Raw genomic sequence first — 22206 nt, 5'->3', positions numbered from 1 at the left:
CTACAACGCCGGTTGCCGAACAGGAGAATATAGCACTAAATGTTTTAGTCTTTGTTGACATAGGAACACCAGTGGTCCGTTACCAACATTAACAGCTACTAAACAAAACAAAACAAGATTACAAAATTGGTTGACAGACAGACACACAGGCGGTACATATTTTATATGTGCCTATTCACATCAAAATCTGTAAATCCATTTTATTAACTATTGAGCTATGATTTAAGAGCTATTGTAGGACAGCGCTCTGTCCAGGACTCGAGTGTTGTACACAGTGAGTGGGGTGCGCTGGTAACATAGTCTACTATCTGTCCCTCAATTCCGATAATGACTCTTTGGCTCGCTCATGTGCCAACCCTACGGCGAGGGCACGGGGGGAGGTGCGGTGGAGAGGGGGGAGTGTAAAGAATTTATCGCTTTACTTTTACAAATTCGTGTTCCCCACACATATAATATATTTTGTGCGGAAACTTTTCTAATGTTTCTTATTTATAACATTTACAAATTTCTCTGACTGTTCTCCCACTGGCTTCTTCTTCGCCGAATAATATTTTGAAGTGTGTCACACACAACAATACTCGTTATATGAGCATAGGTTATTATAATTGAGGCGTTATATTTAGTGCTTACTTCAAAAATAGAGCTGAAGCGACTCAAATTAAGTTAAACATCAGCGCACGCTTGTTTTAAGCTATTTTTATTATTTTACGTTCGTTTAAATTTGTTCGTTGATGTACATACATACATACATACATATTTAGATTTGAGCAATTTAGGAATAATCATGAATTAACAGTTGCGACTTCAAGTGTGAGTACGCGAGAGAGTGAGTGAACAGTAGGTCAGGAGGAGGAGCGCACTCAGCGCCGAGCGGGTCGAGAGCGGTCGACACGTGCCGACTGACGCGCCTTCACACCGAGGAAGCTTAGGGACGTGAAGTAGCCGGTTCTTGGTTTTTTCTCAATAAGCAATAAGATAAATGTGGGCCACAAACTTATCTTAACCTCTAACTGAAGTCAACATCTCAACTAATTCTGGCACGGTGCACGTGACTCGTACACGTGCACGTCCGGCACGACACGCACGCACGTGCTCTGCTCGTAGAGTACCGGTAGTAGTGTGGTAGCCGCGCCGCGTGCTGTCTCGCCGCCGAACAACAATAGGAGGGTGCTAGCTATTGTAAGAACTAAGCCCTGCTGCATTATGTTCTCTCAGTTTCTCAGCCTATTTTGTTCCTTCGTTTCGTTGAGTGAACGAGCTGGCGGCCCGCCTGTTGTTAGTGGAGCCACTGCAACGCGGGGCCTACAGACCTACTATTATTATATTCACAAATTTTCAACAGTTATATATGCGGCGTGCGAACTAAATATAAAATACATATTATGTACGTAAAATGTATTTTATCTGTCGTGGCCAAAGATAGCTTAGCAACCAACCGCGTCTCGGTACAGGGTCGTTGAGCGTCTGACCGCAACGAGCAGAACATTCCTCGCAATAAGTAAAACGAAGTTAATCAATGAATATACTTAATCACCTAACACAATGCCCACGCACACTAGGTACAAACAACACAAATAATATTAATAGTCGTTGACAGTACATGTGCGAGGAGTCCACGGAGGAGGCGACGGGCGCGTGGTCACGTCTTCATTAGGAGTGGTCGGAGGGAGCGCGCAGGGTTGGCACCTGTGTGTTATCGTGCTTTAATAATTTCGATATTGTTCGATTCGAACCTAGCAACCTCGTGGCAGCCTAGGGCTACGGAAACCAGCACGAGGTGCACGTCGAACATGTGCCGCGATTCGCGGCGCCGTATGTACTATTTTAACAAAATATCATGCAATCACTCACCGGAACCGATGCCTTCGTCTTCTCACGCCGTATCACTTAGGGAGAAGGGTATGGGGCAGGAATGGATAAGGATTAGCGATGATACACAACTTTAGCGTAGACCGTCAATATACAGGTACCGTCCCGTTCGAGAAGCAAGACAAAGTGACAGATGTCAAATCGCGACGGCACCGTCAAATCGCGACCCGTGTTGCCGTGGTAAGAATTCAAAAACTAACGGATTGGTTTCGAACAGTCACCCGCCCGGACAGGTCCCCTACCTGTCCCTAATCAACTGGCAGCCGGGACAACGTTGTGACCGCTCGTTTGAGAACCGAGTCCCCGACCAGAACCTCTGCAGACCGAGGGGTCCCATCCTTACCGGGAAACAGATTAACAATGCGCCCCCTACGCCAACGCAGTGGCGGCAGGTTAGCATCCTTAACCAACACAAGGTCACCGACGTGAGGGGGACTGGTTCTATCCGTCCACTTAAAGCGCTGCTGGAGCAGATGTAAATACTCAAGGGACCAACGTTTCCAAAAATCTTGGGACATCTGCTGCAACATCTGGTATCGCCTCAACCGTCCAGGCTTGATATCCGAGAGGGGATACTCCGGTAACGCATTGAGTGGCTGTCCTATCAAGAAATGGCCTGGAGTTAACGACTCCAAGTCATTCGGGTCTGAACTGAGCGGGCACAACGGCCGTGAATTAAGTACCGCTTCAATTTTACAAAATACCGTAGTTAACTCCTCAAAGGTGAGCGAGGTTTGCCCTATCACGCGCATCAAGTGAGTCTTAGCCGATTTTACTACTGCCTCGAAAATTCCACCCCAGTGGGGGCATCCTGGAGGACTGAAGGTCCACCGAATACCGCGACGAGAGAGGGCCGTTTCAATATCCACCTGGTTATTGTTCAAGAAATTTACTACATCCCGCAAGTAACGGTCCGCACCTACAAAATTCGTTCCGTTATCGGAGCGTATCAATTCGGGTAAACCTCGACGGGACACAAATCTATCCAAGCTCGCAATAAAGGCTTCAGTTGTAAGGTCGGCAACAACTTCAAGATGTACAGCTTTGGTTGAAAGACAGACAAAGACGCACAGATAAGCCTTAATTAACCTAACATTCCGCAAACGTGAAGCCTTGATCATGAAGGGCCCAGCGAAGTCCGTACCAACTCCAGAAAATGGCCTCATCTTCTTCACTCTGTCTGGAGGCAGATCTCCCATCTGAGGCTGCATCGTAGACGCCTTAAGCCGATAACAGGGTAAACACCGGAAAAGGACGCTCCGAACCGTACGACGCCCTGACAGAATCCAAAATTCCCTCTGGAGGGATGCCAGCAGCGCATTGCAACCGGAATGCGAATTTGCGATGTGGCGATCCATCACCAACAGGTCAACTAACTGGCTCTTCTTGGGAAGTAAAAGAGGATGGCGCGCCGAATAAGGTAAATTGGAGTTACTTAATCTACCTCCCACTCGAATCAGCCCCTGGCCGTCTACAAAGGGGCTAAGACGAGCGATAGCTCCACGAAGCTTAGGGCGCTCAGTCCTTAGCGCCTTCAATTCTGAATGAAAACTGGTGGCTTGCACAACTTCAATTAATTTCAGCAGCGCCTTCTTCCGCTCGATGGGACACACAACAGGTGTCATATTGCGTTGAGACACCGGCAAACGACAATTCCGAATAAACCTCAAAATCCAGGCGGTAACCTTAACCAGCTTGTCCAAGGAGCTATAACGGTTGATGAGCAGATCCAAATCCAACCCCTGAATCACTCCTCGATCCTCGAACTGCGCCGGTGCAGCCACGAGACCTGGAGGAACTCCTATGCGAGAGGGTGGCCACTGAGAAGCCTTCATTGTGAGCCACTGGGGACCCCACCATAACTGATGATCAACTATTTCCGATGCTAAGCATCCCCGAGAAGCGCAGTCCGCCGGATTGAGCTCACCAGGCACGTGTCTCCATGTTAGAGGGACCTCAGATCCTTGAATCTGGGAGACACGGTTGGCCACGAAAACTTCAAGTGTATGAACCGAAGCCTTCAACCAGCACAACACTATCTGGCTGTCTGTCCAAGCATACACAGTGTTTTCTAAATCAATAACCGACCGTAAACTAGTAGCTGTATGGTTTAACAACCTAGTCAGTAGAGCGGCACCAGACAACTCGAGCTTCGGAATTGTCATGCGTGTCCGAAGCGGAGCGACCTTACTCTTAGCTAACACCAACCGTATATCAACCCTTCCAGTTGAAGAAACCGTTCGCAAGTATACCGCAGCTGCGAATCCGCGTTCCGAGGCATCCGAAAACCCGTGGAGAGACGCCTTGTATTTGCCCGCAGGAACCAGCTTCCGAGGTATTGACACGTGGTTAATATCAGGAAGAGACGAGAAAAAGTTCAACCAATCCTTCAATAGGTCACCAGCAATCCCCTCGTCCCATGACAGGTTAGCAGACCACAGTCGCTGCATGAAGCACTTTAAGAGAAAAGTGACAGGAGCGATCCAACCGTTTGGATCGAAGGTTCGAGCAATTGTGGAAAGCACCGTTCGCTTAGACCATACCTTTGGATTTTCCAACTCCACCCGATAGGTAAATTCATCTTGAATCGGACGATATTGAATCCCTAGGACCGACAGCATGTTAGGGTTATCGACATTCTCGAAAAGATGGGGATCCTGTTGATACTCCGTTGGCAAACCAGTCAACAACTCAGGACAGTTAGACAGCCATTTTCTCAACTCGTACCCGCCCCTGCTCAAAAGGCGGATCAGTTCATCCTTGCGTGATAAGGCCTCTTCGACACTGTCGGCGCCCGTACATACGTCATCGACATATAGGTCCCGTTCCAAAATGTCCGCAGCACGAGGGTAGTGCAACCGTTCCCTCACTGCCAGCTCCCGCAAAGAACGAACCGCCAAATATGGACTCGACCGCAACCCGTAAGTGTTCGTGTTCAGTTCATAATTTTTTATGGGCTCATCTGAGCTTTCACGCCAGAGAATGAGTTGATACCGCCTATCCTCCGGATGAATCACCGTTTGCCTGAACATCATTCGGATGTCTGCCACGAAAACGATCTGGTGCCTGCGGAAGCTCGTCAGTATGTCTGAAATGTCCCGGTTCAGCTTTGGACCCGAATGGAGACACTGATTTAACGAGACGCCGGAGGAGGTCGTAACCGAACCGTCAAACACGACCCTAATTTTACCGTTAGGAGTTTTCAAAACCGCATGATGAGGCAGGAAACAGTGCTCCGTAGCACTCCAATCTACCTTGGAAACCGACATGTGACCTAAGGATTCATACTCCCGCATAAACTCTACATATTTCTGACGGAACACCGCGTCGCGCCTCATGCGTCTCTCCATTGACAAAAGTCTAGTCTCTGCTGCCTTCCTCGAACTGCCTAGCAGTGGGCGATTCGCCCGAAAAGGAAGTCTTAACAAGAACCGGCCCGAATAGAGACGACCCGTATTATTCTGGTAAAACAGCTCACATTCCTCCTCATCCGGGTTAACTCGATAAGCTGTAGGAGGTTCTTCTAGTTCCCAAAACCGTTGGACTACTTCCGAAAGCGTAGACCCGACCAGAAAATTGTCCGATTTCCTCGCAGCGACCGGCCGGAACGCAGGACCCAACAATACATGCCCTAATTTTGTGTCCATTGCAACCAAACCCTCCGCATGAAGAACGCGCTTCCCAGTTAGGAGCAGCTTCCCTAGTACATCCGCTCCAAGTAGTACGTCTACTGGCCCCGGTGTGTCAAACTTGGGGTCCGCTAGCCGTAAGTCTGAAGTCAATGACCGTATGTAACTATTTACCTTCACCGGAGGGTGACGACCTATCACCTCAGGCATCACCAAAGCTGAGACTCTAAACTGTAAGCGAGGGTTGGAATTCGATGAGAAAATAAATGAAGTGTGACCGATCACGTCCGAAATTCTAACATTGCCCACTCCACGAATAGAATAAGAAGACTTGTAAATAGGATTGCCCAACCGTACTGCAAGGTTGCTCGACATAATACTGCCCTGTGCGCCGGAATCCAACAGAGCTCGAGCAACCACAGTGTTGCCATCCGAATCCAACACCCGAACAGAAGCGGTAGGAAGTAAAACAGCTTCTGGGGCTGGGGCAACACTGCAGTGAGCGGCAATTTCCTAGCGGGGGCCCGGGTCCCCGCTATCCCGGTCGGCGCGCGACGGAAGGTCGTAGCGTGCCAACGGATCCCACGCTCCCACATAAGGCCCTCGTTTCCCGTCCCGCCTCATATACCTCCGTGTACGATGGCCAAACGGGCCAAACACTGGAGGGAGTCGCTCCAGCGTCGGCCGCTCCCTCAGCGGAGGGGAAAACCGTACTTCTGAGGGAAGGGGAGACGAGTGAGCAGGGCTACTCGATCCAGCCGGCGAACACGGCCCCGCACGGGGGGACAACGTGGCCACCCCGGCGTAGCTAGTGGGCATCCGCTGGCACCCGCCCGCAGTACCTAACCCGGCGCCTCCCTGCGAAGCCTCTTCCCGAGGGTCCACGCCGCCGAATTGGCGAGGGCTACGACCGGTGCGCTCACCGGTCGGCGAGGCTGGATGACTGCGTCCGGATGACCTCGGAGTGGCGGCAGACTCCAGACACAGGAGGGCATGGTGCCGACCGTCGCAATTAGGGCACAATTGTGGCTGTGGACAGACGCTCGCCGTGTGCGGCCCAAAACAAAAAAAGCACCATCGCCGCTGGGCAACGATGTTGCGTCTACCCCTGATGCGCGTCGACCGGAACCTCGGACAGGCGGCTACGTCGTGCCCGCTCTCATGACAGAAGGCACACCGTGGGCCTCCCACCGCTGCCATGAGCGCAGTCAGTCGTTGAGACGGCCCCCTCTTATCCCCTCCCCCTCCCCTCTGAGCAACCGAAACGGCGTGGCCGGAAGCCGGCACACGCGACCCAGAGGAGGAGGGTGGTGGCATAATCTCGTGTCTGCGACTTTCGCCTTCTAAAAATGCCAGCAGATTGGCCAGGGTAGGCAGTTCGTCCCTACCTGCGTTGTCCTGCTGCTCGAAGCGAGTGAGCACCTCAACCGGCAGCCTACCTGCAACAATATAAAAGAGCAGATATGACCATTGGTCTACTGGTAGACCCAAATTGCCCAAGGCCTTAGTGGCCACCGTAACTGGATTCAGTACCTCGGTTCTGATATCGGACGCCCGAGAAAGTTTGGGTATCGCAAACAGCCTGGCCAGCTGAGCGTCTACCAACCGTCGTTGATTTTGATATCGGTCGAACAGGATCTGGCGTGCGACCGCATAATTGTCGTTGGTGATAGGCAAGTGTGCCACCAATTCACCAGGTTCACCTCGCAGAGCACCCCGAAGCTGAGCCATCTTATAAGAGGCAGTCAAGTCCGACCGACCATGGACCAGGCTGTCAAACAAATTTATAAAGCCGACCCACTCGTTCAGATCACCGTGGAAGATCGGCAGGTCGATGGAGGGGAGGCGCGATATGACGCCTGACGTAGTTCCCGAACCTCCATTACCACCGGATGACGACTGCTTCTTAATATCGGCCACCCGTTGCAGAATGGCATCAGCGTACTCCTGACACTGGTCCACGTCAAGACCGATGGCATGGATCACCTCCTTCTCCACTTCGGACCCCAAAGCAACGAGGTCAGACAACCGATCGTACACTACCTCCAACCGTTCGTGCACCTGAGACGCCCTATCGAGCAATGCCGCATCCCTATCCGTTCTGTCAACCAAAGCATGAGCTGATGCGAACCATCGGAGCTCACTAGTCACCTTCCCGCGAATGTAGGACACCGACATGTTACTTGCAGTTTACAACCAGGACAAAAAAAAACTCAAAAAAAAAATTAAAAAAAATCAAAAAAAAATTCAAAATAAAAATTCAAAAAAAAATCAAAGGAATTATTTAAAGGAGTGTACGAGTGAGCCCACCAAAATATTCCTACTCCTAAGTATTTAGGTAACCTAGACCTCACCACTGTACCAAGGACACCCCAACAAATAAGAACAAACTTAAAATTAAAAGTTATAAGATAGAAAATTGCTGATACCAGGTTTTGAGTTGCAACTAAACTCAAGCACACCTGGCCTCTAGACTATAACTAGAAGCTAGTCACCAAGCAGGACCCAATCAACAATTTACTATCACAAAGTATTCACACCGTTCAACGGGTAAGTCAAATAACAAAATTAAAATTAAAAATTAATTATATGATAGCAAATTGCTGATAAAAATTTGTGAATTAATTTTCAAACACTGATGGCCTCAGGACTATACCAAAGCCAGTCACCAAGCAGGGCCCACAGTCAGCAATCCACTACCACAAATTCAAACAAGTAATTTAAATTTAGAACAAATTAAAACAAATAACAAAAAAATATATATAATAGTAAATTGCTGGTATAAGTTTTGAAATGACACTCATACACCGTTGGCCTCTGGACTATAACTAAGCTAGTCTCCAAACAGGGCCCAACCAGCAATCTACTACTACAAGTTCAACAAGTACTCCAGTTATATTCAATTACAAATGTGTTGCAGCTCAATTATACTAAAATATAAGTAGGAAGTGAGCTACAATCATACACAAATTAATAATAAATTATAAACCCAAACTGTAATAACATTCAGATTGTTACACACAATTATGCTTAAATAGATGTGGTAATCTACTGCTATGATGAGCAGAATTAACATAAATCTGTAGTAATAGTATGAAAATAGCTGACCACTGTAGCAGCTGTGTGCTAGGTCATAAACTCAGCCAGCACAGCTGTCCAACTCACGTACAATTAGTCAGCTATGCGCAGTGGAAGCTAATAAATCAGTCTTACTATTACTAACTATTACTACTCACTAATTTTCTTAACCAGGTGGATAGAAACACACTAAACGACCTGACCTAGGTCAGCAGAATGATAGTTTAAACAGAACCGAACCCTATGCCTACACTACTTCTGCTGACTAGTAACAAAATTAAGTGAGGTTAGACGTAAAAAATTTTACATTCGTGGTAATTACTATAGATTTCACAAATCTAACCACGCTCTGCTACCAGAAATTGTTCGATTCGAACCTAGCAACCTCGTGGCAGCCTAGGGCTACGGAAACCAGCACGAGGTGCACGTCGAACATGTGCCGCGATTCGCGGCGCCGTATGTACTATTTTAACAAAATATCATGCAATCACTCACCGGAACCGATGCCTTCGTCTTCTCACGCCGTATCACTTAGGGAGAAGGGTATGGGGCAGGAATGGATAAGGATTAGCGATGATACACAACTTTAGCGTAGACCGTCAATATACAGGTACCGTCCCGTTCGAGAAGCAAGACAAAGTGACAGATGTCAAATCGCGACGGCACCGTCAAATCGCGACCCGTGTTGCCGTGGTAAGAATTCAAAAACTAACGGATTGGTTTCGAACAGATATGTTATATCGAGGCCGCGGTTAGGTTTTTGTTTTTCCGCAATTCAAGATCTAATGCTTCTTCTACGTGATGATGTGATAACTCACAAGCATATTGTTTTACGAAGCTCGGGCGATGACTTGAAAATTGGTATGTGTATGTGGGCGCCCACTCATACTGTCGCTGCTGCTGTTTCATCTGTAATAACGCTTTGTGATCCTGAAGCGATTACCTTGTAACTATCAAGAAACATAGTTATTGTAAAATAAATAATAAATGCAGAATAAAATCTCTAATCAACAGCTTAACATTTTAGTATTATTTATATTGGATCAGTAGCCCAAAATGATTTAAGTAAGTCATTACGACTTTACCTGGTTGACAAATTAATGACTGTTAATAATTGTTGATGCGGTTAATGTTGTATCGTATTGTCTTTGTAAAAATAGGAGAGTCAATAGCAATTATATTCCGAATGAAATGTGGAGTAATCTTATACTCTCAGTAGTAGCGGGTGCGGATATAAAACTGTAATGTGAGGTGAAGTGTTTCACTATTAGTTCAATATTAGTTAGTGTCCGTTCGTTGGAGAGTAAGGCGTAAGAGCGTCACGTCCGGTGACAAGCCGACACAGGGGGCGCGGCGGCGTGACCACCTCCGAGATCAGTCCTGCACGCTGCTGGGAGCGTTCCTGCGACGCCACGTCCTGCCAGACTGCCGGGAGCGCATACCCTCGGCGGCAGGAAGTTACTTTTTAAAAATAATCGTCGATCACGCGGTCTTTTCATTTGGACGCAAGTCCAATTCAAAATGTCAACGACATTATTTCTTGATAAAATCTAATCTACAGCATCGCGCCCGCCTGCCGAGCACACACTCCACGAGCTGTGTAGCCGCTTGTACCATATATCAATTGGTAACGGTTGGCGGTTGTCGTTGTTAATGACATTGGCGACGACGGTTATGTGATAACCGCTCTGTCAGTCAGTCCGTTATAAGCAACGTCAGTGTAATCAATATAATTGAAACTTCGATCTCGTGTCTCAAGCTGTGTGGCGACATGTCAGTTGTGGTGTCCGTATGCTCCATTAGCCACTTCATACCAAATGGACTATGAACTCGTTGACCGATGTACACAATGTCAATAGGTGCTTGTTCATATATTATACTAACGAGGATCAGTAGCGACCTCACGACCTCACAACCACGACAAACGCACTGGTCTGTGAGCTTGCAACTGACTTGTAACTAGCATCGATCCATCGGACTTCATATCGGCTGTCGTTGTAGTGTTGGAGGTAAGCGCTAGTGCCGTGGACTTTAGTATACTGTCAGAGCAATACTCCAGCTAGTTATGTTGTGTATCACACAGTCGTCCGTGAGCACAAGGCTAAGTAAGGACGCATTTCATTAGAACAATTGTCGAATCAAGTACACCGGCCGTCCTGTGCACGGGGACACAACGACTTCCGTGAATGTACGTTGTTTTTCTTTTTTCTAAGGCACTCCGTATTATGTTCATTATAAATGATTGATACAACATATTTATGGAGTCGACTAACAATGCGATCTACAGCACGCGGCACGCAGACAGGCGAATTGTACCAGGCTGTCAAAGTCAAAGTACGAGCAGAGAGACTGAGCCGCCAAGGTGTTTCTAATCTTAACGTTAACGTCAGCAGCGACTTCTCTAGCTTTGTAATAAATTCAAAAGAAACAATGTGTCCGATACTGAAGTTCTCTCGCTTAATATTTGAAGAATCGGTAGGCAGCGGCTTGGCTCTGCCCCTGGCATTGCTGAAGTCCATGGGCAACGGTAACCACTCACCATCAGGTGGGCCGTATGCTCGTCTGCCTACAAGGGCAATAAAAAAAAAAAAAAAAAAAAAAAAAAAGAATTGGTATAAAGTTACCGGAAACGGAAATTGATCGTCCACCGTCTACTATTATGTCCTTCACGTGCCATCAGCGGCAGGGCCCCACCCCCCGCTTCCCAGCGGCAGCGCCAGTCTTAAGACATTATGTCGGTCTTCATATGAACATAGGAACAAACTGTAAAACCTATTCTAATTCCAAGTTGACCTCTTGTCATCAAGTGGACTGCATTCATATTTGTTATGAGTAATTATATCGATAGACCAGCAAACAGCCAGGACGAGTGGTTCCGGGAGACACAACTCGATCTAATTAATGGCCGCTGCACCCGCGGAGGCAAGAGATCGTATTCGCCAGTACTTCACATTCAATTTCTATGCGTACATTTATGTCAGATAAAAAAAAACCGACAGTTTACTGAAGTTCTGGCCTGGATATGCTTATTGCAGCTAAAACATTGCACGCAGAGCTGTAGTCATTCACAAATAATGAGTTCATTCATCGCTATCCAAGAACAAAAAGATTTATTAGGAAAAGAGTATTCTTTTATTCTTCTTCTTCTACTACTACTACTAACATAAACTACACTACACTACTTCATAAAACACCATTAAAGCATTTTTGTGAAACTTTAACATCTAATGTGAATGGTCTGTCACATCCTCCTCCGGCCTCTGGGTGAAACTATCCTCACAGCTACCCTGCTCTTTATAGATCAAAGACAGTAAATTCAAAATGCAAAGATCCGGCGGCGATCACTCTCGGTGTTCGGAGGCTCCATTGTACAGGACAAATAAAAATGTCAATCATAACAGATTTCGTAACAAATACGAGATCCACGGACGTGAAGTTCTCAGCCGTTCGGATATTTACCACAACAGACACATGGTGAGTCAACATAAAAAGATGTAAGGAGGTGTGTTCTACTAAAACAGCAAAAGTTGGCTTTATGAGCATGTCGTAGCATCGGTATTGATCAGAAGGATCACCCGTGTCTCCGTCGACAAGCGGACGGCCCCGCCGATGACGAGGGGGCTGCACGGGGTCGCGCATCACGCGGCGCCGAGATCCTTATCAGCATTACGTCGGTCCGCGCTCGTCGGCTACGGAAACCCATTTCGCGCAAACAAACCGACCGGAAACGCTCTCTGTACTTAGCCTTTCCTTCTATACAAACAAAGGTGCGTCTTAAGCTGAGTGACTGAGTACTCACTGTAGGGAATGTGAGGACGGTCCGGCGGGTATCGAGGCACTCACCGATAATGTTATTGTGCTCGGAACGAAGGAGCAGACGAGGGTGCCGCACGTCCGCACCGGACAGGGACCGCGGAGCTACTGTTCGACTACCGCGCCGCGCCCTGCCCCGCGCGCCCCGCCCCCTCGCGCTCCCCTCACACCCCGAGGGTGAGAACATCCCCCGAATCATTCACAAGCAGTTTGGTCACCATATATAAATCTGTCGTCGCTTATCGAGTCTCGTGTCACACACACCGACACGCACAATGACGATCTCATATAATTGACTGTTTCCACTTGAGATCTGTGGACTCAGACTTATCGGGGGGAGCGGGCGGGAGCGGAGCGACTCGGAAAACTGTTGTGTTGATCGGTCAACCCTTTAAAACTATGTCTTGGAATTTGTAGAGATGTCCATTATGAAAATATCAATAAATTCGCTCTGGTGACGAGTAGACGACCCCTGAATTATTTACAGTTACTAGTCCCGCAGTAGTCGAAATTCGACTATAATTAATTGAAATTAAATGTTTGTATACTATTATGATTCTATTGTCAAAGATTATTATACTTCTATAATCACAGATTTCACCAAGACTACACTATAGACAAATATTAATAGAGACAAACAATTAAAATCTATTCTCAATTTGACCACAGACTATAAGCAATAAGAAAAGTTTGACAATAAATAAATAGTATGTATGCGTGTGTGTGCCAATTTTATTTATTGATTTAATGTATTTCTCGTGCATAATTTCAAAAAATATTAACATTCTGCACTCCTTCTCCATATTTTCTACAAGTTTGGGTTTCATACTCCTCCGTCCGCGCAATTTTCGTAAAAAGGGGCACAAAGTTTTTGCTTCACGTATTAATATATAGATTGCTAACCGTGCCCTCGGCTCTGTACGCATCGACTGAAGCATTCTTTTGCTAATGGAAATGCATTTCTATTTTATTTAAAACTCTTTAACATTAAAAAAATTATGCGACTCGGAAAACTAATATCGCCGTCTATTGAGTATTACAGTAAGCACGCTTTTAAATTTTGTACGTTTGTATTATAAACTAGCTGACCCGGCAGACTTCGTAGTGCCTCAATCGATAATTATAAGACCTAAACTATTGTATAAAATTAACTTAAAACAAACAAAAGGATTCCGTCCGACGGGAGACGCATCAAAGGAAAAACAAAATTATTGTTTTTATTTAATTTCGAGCATTTTCATATTTATCTACCTTTTTAACCTTCTCTAGACTTCTACAAATAATTCAAGACCAAAATTAGCCAAATCGGTCCAGCCGTTCTCGAGTTGTAGCGAGACTAACGAACAGCAATTTATTTTTATATTTAGAGAAGATAGAAGATATTATATTAATACAAATACCTTCCCGGGCGCGGCTCCTCATGCCACACGCCAGCGAGCACACAGCGCGCGTGGGGCGCCGCGCCGCGTGCTGAAGAGGGACGACGGGTAGTCTACAATTGTTTTTTTTCTTTTTTTTTCAGCCCATGGACGCCCACTGCTGGACATTGGACTCTCCCAAGGCTCGCCACGATCACCAGTCCTGCGCAGCCTGTATGCAGCGGGCTCCCGTGGCATTTAGCGGGTCGTCTGCGCACCTCGTGGGAGATCTACCCACGCTCCACTTTCCGACATGCGATCGCCATTCGAGAACTCACAGAAATAACACCTCTATATCTCAGGCGACGCTGCAGAAGGATAGGTTTCGAATCCCGGTCTTATAATCGGACTGACATAGTGACGTTTTCGCACAAACACTTCGATTCGAGTGACTTTTCAGCGCGTAAATTTGACGATGAAAGTCTAGTGTAGAGTACGTGCTATATGAATCGTAGCGACTCCTGAGAACAGTTTATTCATATAAGGATCGGAACTGTCCATAGAATTTCTTGAGCTCTCTCAAAAACTCAAATTCAGAAGAAATGATGGTACCCTCATCAGCCTTTAGTTCCGTTAACTGGCTCTGCCCAAGAGACTGAGATCTTGCAAACCTTTTGACCTTTGTTTCGCTCTCAGTTCTTCCTCGAGTTGCCGTAGATTAGGAGCCGGCTTATATTTTATCAGCCGTGTTGGGGGAGGTTGCCATAATCGCCATGCTTGGCATGCGATCGCGGCACGCTGTTATAATACTCGGAGAGCGCTGCTTGCTGCCTGTTCTCTGAAGGATTCCTTAATCGCCTTTTACGTCACGCACGGGAGGAGATGGGGGGCGTGCTACACCACACAACCAGCTACATCTACTAGAATAAAAATATATAAAAAAAATCTTTAAATGGTAATAACTGTGTTCTACCTCCAGTTTCATGAAACGATAGCTAAAGCATATCTCTAATCTCTGTCTACCCGTAAAAACTAATTATAAATGGGTTTGTAGGGACTACAAAGTCCCCAACTCAACAGGCTCGTTAGTTCCGGACACATACGCGACCAAACAAACACAGAGAATAATTCTAAAAGTTACTGACTTTTTTATTTATTGTCTTTGTAGGCAAACAATCACACGTCCCACCTGATGATAAGTGGTTACCGTCGCACATGGACGTCAGTAATACCAGGGGCAGAGCCAAGGCGCTGGCTTATATTGTATTGTATTACTGTTCTTTGGTCGCCGCCTTTGTATTTTTATTTATTATTTTTCTTCAATAGACATACACCGCGATCTACAGTTTGTCGTATGTATTGATGAAAATATCACGATAATTACTTTTTAGTTAAGTACGGTGACTAAAAATTATAACAAAAAAAATAATTACATGTGTGCAATTCACACGTGGTAGAAGTGAAACCTTCCAAAATTAAAATACAATTATCCTAAACGTCTTAAGTATATGTAAATTTTTGTCATTAGTAAATAATTGTAAGGTAGCGCCCTCTGTGAATTGATATTTTAATTTCACGTATAATCCTAAATTAAAATTCACTTCAAGAGCTTTCATACACACGTTAGTATTAAAAAATCTCACAGATGGCGCTGTATTAAATAGTATGTATATTTCTGTCTCATTCTTTGCTGGCTTCATCCTACACATTTTTGTATTTGTGTCTCTTACCTGTCGTTTTTTCCGTTGCATCCGGTTTGAAATCACAACGATTCTAAAGAAGTTTTCACTTCAATAAAACTTCAGAGGTGTCAAGGGACACCCGGATGGAACGAAGTTCCTTTCGATTAATTAGTGAAGGAATTGTAATATTTTTTTTAAGTTATAATAATAAATTACGGCATTATGAAGAAGAAAAAAACAATACTATGAACTAAATTACTATTGTTGAAACGCTATCTCGAGAAACTGTACTCATTACGCGGACCAATCGGATACGAGCAATGTCACGCGATAAGCGCCTACACGTTGATTGGTCAGAATGACGGATCTAAAAAGTGTCGTGACAACTTTTCGTAAGAATTTTTTCCGTCTAGCCCCCTTTCACAACGCGCGATAAGGAACTTCGTTCCAAAAAAGTCGAATTTCAGATTTCGGATTAGGTTAGATTGCGATATTAGAAGTAATCATAATATTATTACGGCGCACAATATAACGGTCTGGGTGTGGTGAAATAGTTTCATTGTGTAGTCAGTTCACAATACATTACCTCGGAACGAACCTCGCAGCCATTTTTTTTCCGATAGAGGCACCCGTCACGTGCGGACGTGCTCATCGTCCACTCGATCGCCCGGTCTTTGTTCGCCCGGCTTTTGTTAGCCCGGCCATTGTTCGCGCGGCCTGTGTTTGTGGTACATCTGCCGACTAAGTGCTCTTTCTGGAAGTTTTTATTTGTTTTGTTTCCTTTTGTTGTTTCTGTGTTCGTGGTACATCTGCCGACAAAGTGGTTTCCTGCAAGTATTTATTTGTTTTGTTTCTTTTCGTAATTTCTGTTTTGTTGTGCTTTTTCTTTGTCCTGTAGTAATCGCGCCGCATTGCCACCTGTGTTCAATAGAACCGCTCAGGTCCGAGAAGTTGGGGCCTCGCCGCAAGGCGAGTGTTTTCAAGACCCGGGGCCGCCCCACCTGGGTACTCAGCGATCATGGACGCTGTATTCGCGGAATTCCTCCGACTTCGCCACCCACAGCTCGCCTCGGAGTTTTTGGCCTTCAAGGCCAATCACACTGCGAGCCCTCTCGAGGACTCCGCCGCGCTCGCTGCTCCTGCGTCGCCTGTACCTGCGTGCAGAGCTTCTGCATTGAGCACCGCAGCCTCTGTCGTGCCTGCCGCTCCCGTGTCGCCTATACTGGCGAGAAAAGCTGCTGCGTCGTCCGCCGTGACCATCGTTTCAGCTGAGCGATCATCCGCGGCCTCCGTCGCGCCCTCTAAAACACCTACACTTGCTCGTAGGTCGCCTGCACCCGCCTCCTCGTGCTCCGACTCTGACTCGGACATGGAGGTCGACCTCGCCCCCGCCTCATCGACGGATGGATTCACCCTGGTACAGAAGGGTAAGAAGCGTGCCGCGGAGTCTCGAGCTCCCGCGGCCGCTAAAATTAGCAAAGCCGTGAACGCGTCGCGCCCCCGCCCTCAGACTCCCGTTGCGCCCCCAGCCCGTGCCACTCCGTCGCCGCGTCCGGTGGCACAAAATAAAACCCAGACCCCTCCCCCGGTTATCCTTCAGGAGAAAGCAGCTTGGGATCGAGTTTGCCTGGCCCTTAAGGCCAAAAATATAAATTTCACGAATGCCCGCAACCTCGCGAACGGCATTCAAATTAAGGTTCAAACACCCGACGACCATAGGGCCCTCTCTTCTTACCTCCGTAAGGAGCGTATAAGTTTCCATACGTATACGCTCCAGGAGGAGCGCGAACTCCGCGTTGTAATACGCGGAATCCCTAAAGAGTTAGATGTAGAGCTCGTAAAAGCCGACCTGTTAGAACAAGGCCTACCAGTGAATTCTGTGCACCGTATGCACACCGGTCGCGGTAGGGAGCCATATAATATGGTTCTAGTCGCTCTCCAGCCTACCCCCGAGGGTAAGAAAATCTTTAACACACAGACCGTCTGTAGGCTCTCTGGTATCGCTGTCGAAGCCCCCCATAAAAAAGGCACTCCTAGCCAGTGCCATAACTGTCAATTGTACGGGCACTCTTCCCGTAACTGTCACGCGCGCCCCCGATGTGTTAAGTGTTTGGGCGATCACGCCACGGCCCTCTGCGCTCGCGACCAAAAAACCGCGACGGAACCGCCTAGCTGCGTCCTGTGTCGAACACAGGGTCACCCCGCGAATTACCGTGGTTGCCCCCGAGCCCCTAAAATAAATCGCCGCGTCGCCCGCCAAAACCGCCTCCGAGCTTCCGGCCCAGACATCAAAGCCTCGGCACCCTCTGCGTCGCAGGCTAAGCCAGCGTTCGTTCCGGCGGCGGTGCCCAGTGTCTCGGCCTGGGCAAAACCGCTGCCGTACACGAACACGGCTACAACTCCCTCCTCCGCGATTCGTCCCGCCCCCGCGACTTGCCCTCCGACCGCGTCCGACAATCTCGCTTTAGCGATCGACTTCTTTCAGTCGATCAACTTTGAGCGCGTTAACGCTTTGGGCGACGCCATTCGCGCTGCCTCCACTGCACAACACTTTATCGCCGTTGTGCAGGAATACGCCGACGTATACGCGTCATTAAATACGTACGTCCTCCCCTCACTCCGCCGGTAATCAATGGCGTATATAAGTAGAATAAAGCCCCTATCCGTAACGATAGGATTTTTTAACGCTTACGGTCTCGCAAATCAACGTGATCAGGTTTCTGACTTTTTTTTTTTTTTTTTTTTATTGCCCTTGTAGGCAGACGAGCATACGGCCCACCTGATGGTGAGTGGTTACCGTCGCCCATGGACTTCAGCAATGCCAGGGGCAGAGCCAAGCCGCTGCCTACCGCTTAATACTCTCCACAAGCCTCGTTTGAAGAAGGACATGTCATAGCGCTCGGGAAACACCGTGGAGGGGAGCTCATTCCATAGCCGGATGGTACGTGGCAAAAAAGACCTCTGGAAACGCACTGTGGATGACCGCAGTGGCTCCAGGTAGTATGGATGAACTCTACTCCGGTGGCGGGCGGTGCGATGGTAAAAACGAGATGCCGGTATCATCTCGAACAATTCCTCAGAGCACTCCCCATGGAACATACGGTACAAAATACAGAGGGAACCGAAGTCCCTCCGCAGACCCAGAGGTTCCAAACGATCCGTGAGACCGGGATTATCGACAATCCGAACGGCCCTCCTCTGTATGGAGTCAAATGGAAGAAGCTGGTATTTGGGAGCCCCGGCCCAGAGATGGGAGCAGTACTCCACGCGAGGCCGGACTTGTGCTTTATAAAGCAAAAGCCTTTGTCCAGGCGTGAAGTACCGCTTCGCTCTGTTGAGGACTCCCAGCATTTTGGACGCCAACTTGGCTTTGCCTTCCAAATGACTCCGAAACTGGACATCGCTCGAAATGTCGACCCCAAGTATCCCAATACTCTCGGAAGGTTGCAGGGATACTCCTTGGAATTGCGGTGCCATGACAAAGGGGTCCTTCTTCGCAGTGAACGCGCAAACTTGTGTCTTTAACGGGTTGAATTGAACCAAGTTCAATTCACCCCATTTGGAGACTCGCCCCAGAGAGTTCTCCACTTCAGACACAAGTTTTGATCGTCTCTCTTGCACCACGCTCCGAGAGAGACTCTGATGGCCGATATATCGCGCATCCCCCGTGCTGTCATCCGCATAGCAATGCATGCCATCAATAGACAGCATGTCATTGATATACAGGATGAAAAGCGTGGGGGAGAGCACCGAACCTTGTGGAACGCCAGCGTTAATGGTCATGGTATCAGAACAGTCACCGTCTACAACGACCGTGATGCTCCGCCCATCCAAAAAGCTAGCGATCCACTTGCAGAGACCCTCGGGGATTCCGTAAGATGGTAGCTTCGACAGAAGTGCCCTATGCCAGACCCTGTCGAAGGCCTTCGCAATATCAAGGCTCACAGCAAGAGCCTCGCCCTTGCTCTCCAAGGCTTCAGCCCACCTGTGAGTAAGGTATACAAGAAGATCGCCAGCTGAGCGACCGTGACGGAAACCGTACTGTCGGTCACTGATCAGCTGGCGATCCTCCAGATACTTCAGGAGTTGTATATTAATTATTCGCTCCATCACCTTGGAAAGCAAGGAAGTTATCGCGATAGGCCTGTAGCTCGATGGGTCCGACCGGTCACCCTTCTTGGGGATAGGGTGGACGTGGGCAGTCTTCCATGAAGACGGAACCCTGTTAGCGCAATAAGAGAGGCGATACAAACGCGTTAGCGCAGGCGTCAGCTCAGGGGCGCACGTTTTCAGAACCACAAACTTTTGACTTTTTGCGTGACCACCAAATTGATATCTTTTTAGTGCAGGAGACCCTACTTAAGCCCGCGCGCCGTGACCCTAAAATCGCGAACTATAACATGGTCAGGAACGACAGGCTCTCTGCCCGTGGTGGTGGTACCGTCATTTACTATAGAAGAGCCCTGCATTGCGTCCCGCTCGATCCTCCCGCGCTCGCTAATATCGAAGCATCAGTGTGCCGAATCTCACTGACGGGACACGCGCCGATCGTTATCGCGTCCGTTTATCTTCCACCGGATAAGATCGTTCTAAGCAGTGATATCGAGGCGCTGCTCGGTATGGGGAGCTCTGTCATTCTGGCGGGCGACCTAAATTGTAAACACATCAGGTGGAACTCACACACCACAACCCCGAATGGCAGGCGGCTTGACGCGTTAGTCGATGATCTCGCCTTCGATATCGTCGCTCCGCTAACCCCGACTCACTACCCGCTAAATATCGCGCATCGCCCGGATATACTCGACATAGCGTTATTAAAAAACGTAACTCTGCGCTTACACTCGATCGAAGTAGTTTCAGAGTTAGATTCAGACCACCGTCCCGTCGTTATGAAGCTCGGTCGCGCTCCCGATTCCGTTCCCGTCACGAGGACTGTGGTGGATTGGCACACGCTGGGCATCAGCCTGGCTGAATCTGATCCACCATCGCTCCCGTTTAACCCGGACTCTATCCCGTCTCCTCAGGATACCGCTGAAGCCATAGACATCTTAACGTCACACATCACCTCGACATTAGATAGGTCATCGAAACAAGTTGTAGCGGAGGACTTCCTTCACCGCTTCAAATTGTCCGACGATATTAGGGAACTCCTTAGAGCTAAGAACGCCTCGATACGCGCCTACGACAGGTATCCTACCGCGGAAAATCGTATTCGAATGCGTGCCCTACAACGCGACGTAAAGTCTCGCATCGCCGAAGTCCGAGATGCCAGATGGTCTGATTTCTTAGAAGGACTCGCGCCCTCCCAAAGGTCTTACTACCGCTTAGCTCGTACTCTCAAATCGGATACGGTAGTAACTATGCCCCCCCTCGTAGGCCCCTCAGGCCGACTCGCGGCGTTCGATGATGACGAAAAAGCAGAGCTGCTGGCCGATACATTGCAAACCCAGTGCACGCCCAGCACTCAATCCGTGGACCCTGTTCATGTAGAATTAGTAGATAGTGAGGTAGAACGCAGAGCCTCCTTGCCACCCTCTGATGTGTTACCACCCGTCACCCCGATGGAAGTTAAAGACTTGATCAAAGACCTACGTCCTCGCAAGGCTCCCGGTTCCGACGGTATATCCAACCGCGTTATTAAACTTCTACCCGTCCAACTCATCGTGATGTTGGCATCTATTTTCAATGCCGCTATGGCGAACTGTATCTTTCCCGCGGTGTGGAAAGAAGCGGACGTTATCGGCATACATAAACCCGGTAAACCAAAAAATCATCCGACGAGCTACCGCCCGATTAGCCTCCTCATGTCTCTAGGCAAACTGTATGAGCGTCTGCTCTACAAACGCCTCAGAGACTTCGTCTCATCCAAGGGCATTCTTATCGATGAACAATTCGGATTCCGTACAAATCACTCATGCGTTCAACAGGTGCACCGCCTCACGGAGCACATTCTTGTGGGGCTTAATCGACCAAAACCGTTATACACGGCAGCTCTCTTCTTCGACGTCGCAAAAGCGTTCGACAAAGTCTGGCACAATGGTTTGATTTTCAAACTATTCAACATGGGCGTGCCGGATAGTCTCGTGCTCATCATACGGGACTTCTTGTCGAACCGCTCTTTTCGATATCGAGTCGAGGGAACCCGCTCCTCCCCACGACCTCTCACAGCTGGAGTCCCGCAAGGCTCTGTCCTCTCACCCCTCCTATTTAGCTTATTCGTCAACGATATTCCCCGGTCGCCGCCGACCCATTTAGCTTTATTCGCCGACGACACGACTGTTTACTATTCTAGTAGAAATAAGTCCCTAATCGCGAAGAAGCTTCAGAGCGCAGCCCTAGCCCTAGGACAGTGGTTCCGAAAATGGCGCATAGACATCAACCCAGCGAAAAGTACTGCGGTGCTATTTCAGAGGGGAAGCTCCACACGGATTTCCTCCCGGATTAGGAGGAGGAATCTCACACCCCCGATTACTCTCTTTAGACAACCCATACCCTGGGCCAGGAAGGTCAAGTACCTGGGCGTTACCCTGGATGCATCGATGACATTCCGCCCGCATATAAAATCAGTCCGTGACCGTGCCGCGTTTATTCTCGGTAGACTCTACCCCATGATCTGTAAGCGGAGTAAAATGTCCCTTCGGAACAAGGTGACACTTTACAAAACTTGCATAAGGCCCGTCATGACTTACGCGAGTGTGGTGTTCGCTCACGCGGCCCGCACACACATAGACACCCTCCAATCCCTACAATCCCGCTTTTGCAGGTTAGCTGTCGGGG

General features: G+C 48.1%; 1 protein-coding gene across 2 annotated transcripts in view; it reads right to left on the bottom strand.

Annotated features, from left to right (window-relative positions):
- Positions 1–12557, bottom strand: part of LOC101742772 (uncharacterized) — a 76792-nt gene extending 64235 nt beyond the window's left edge. The window contains exon 1 of one of the 2 annotated variants that reach the window (XM_012688334.4): positions 12420–12557. The gene's annotated coding sequence lies outside the window, so the exon portion shown is untranslated. Of the gene's footprint in view, positions 1–12375 lie in introns of both variants that reach the window. The other variant, XM_012688333.4, reaches the window with a different exon arrangement.
- Positions 12558–22206: the final 9649 nt, after the last annotated feature.

This window comes from Bombyx mori, chromosome 24 (genome assembly GCF_030269925.1).
Source record: "Bombyx mori chromosome 24, ASM3026992v2".
NCBI classification, from domain to species: Eukaryota; Metazoa; Arthropoda; class Insecta; order Lepidoptera; family Bombycidae; genus Bombyx; species Bombyx mori.
Note: the sequence above shows the minus strand (reverse complement) of the source record. Positions and strands in the feature narration are given on the sequence as shown.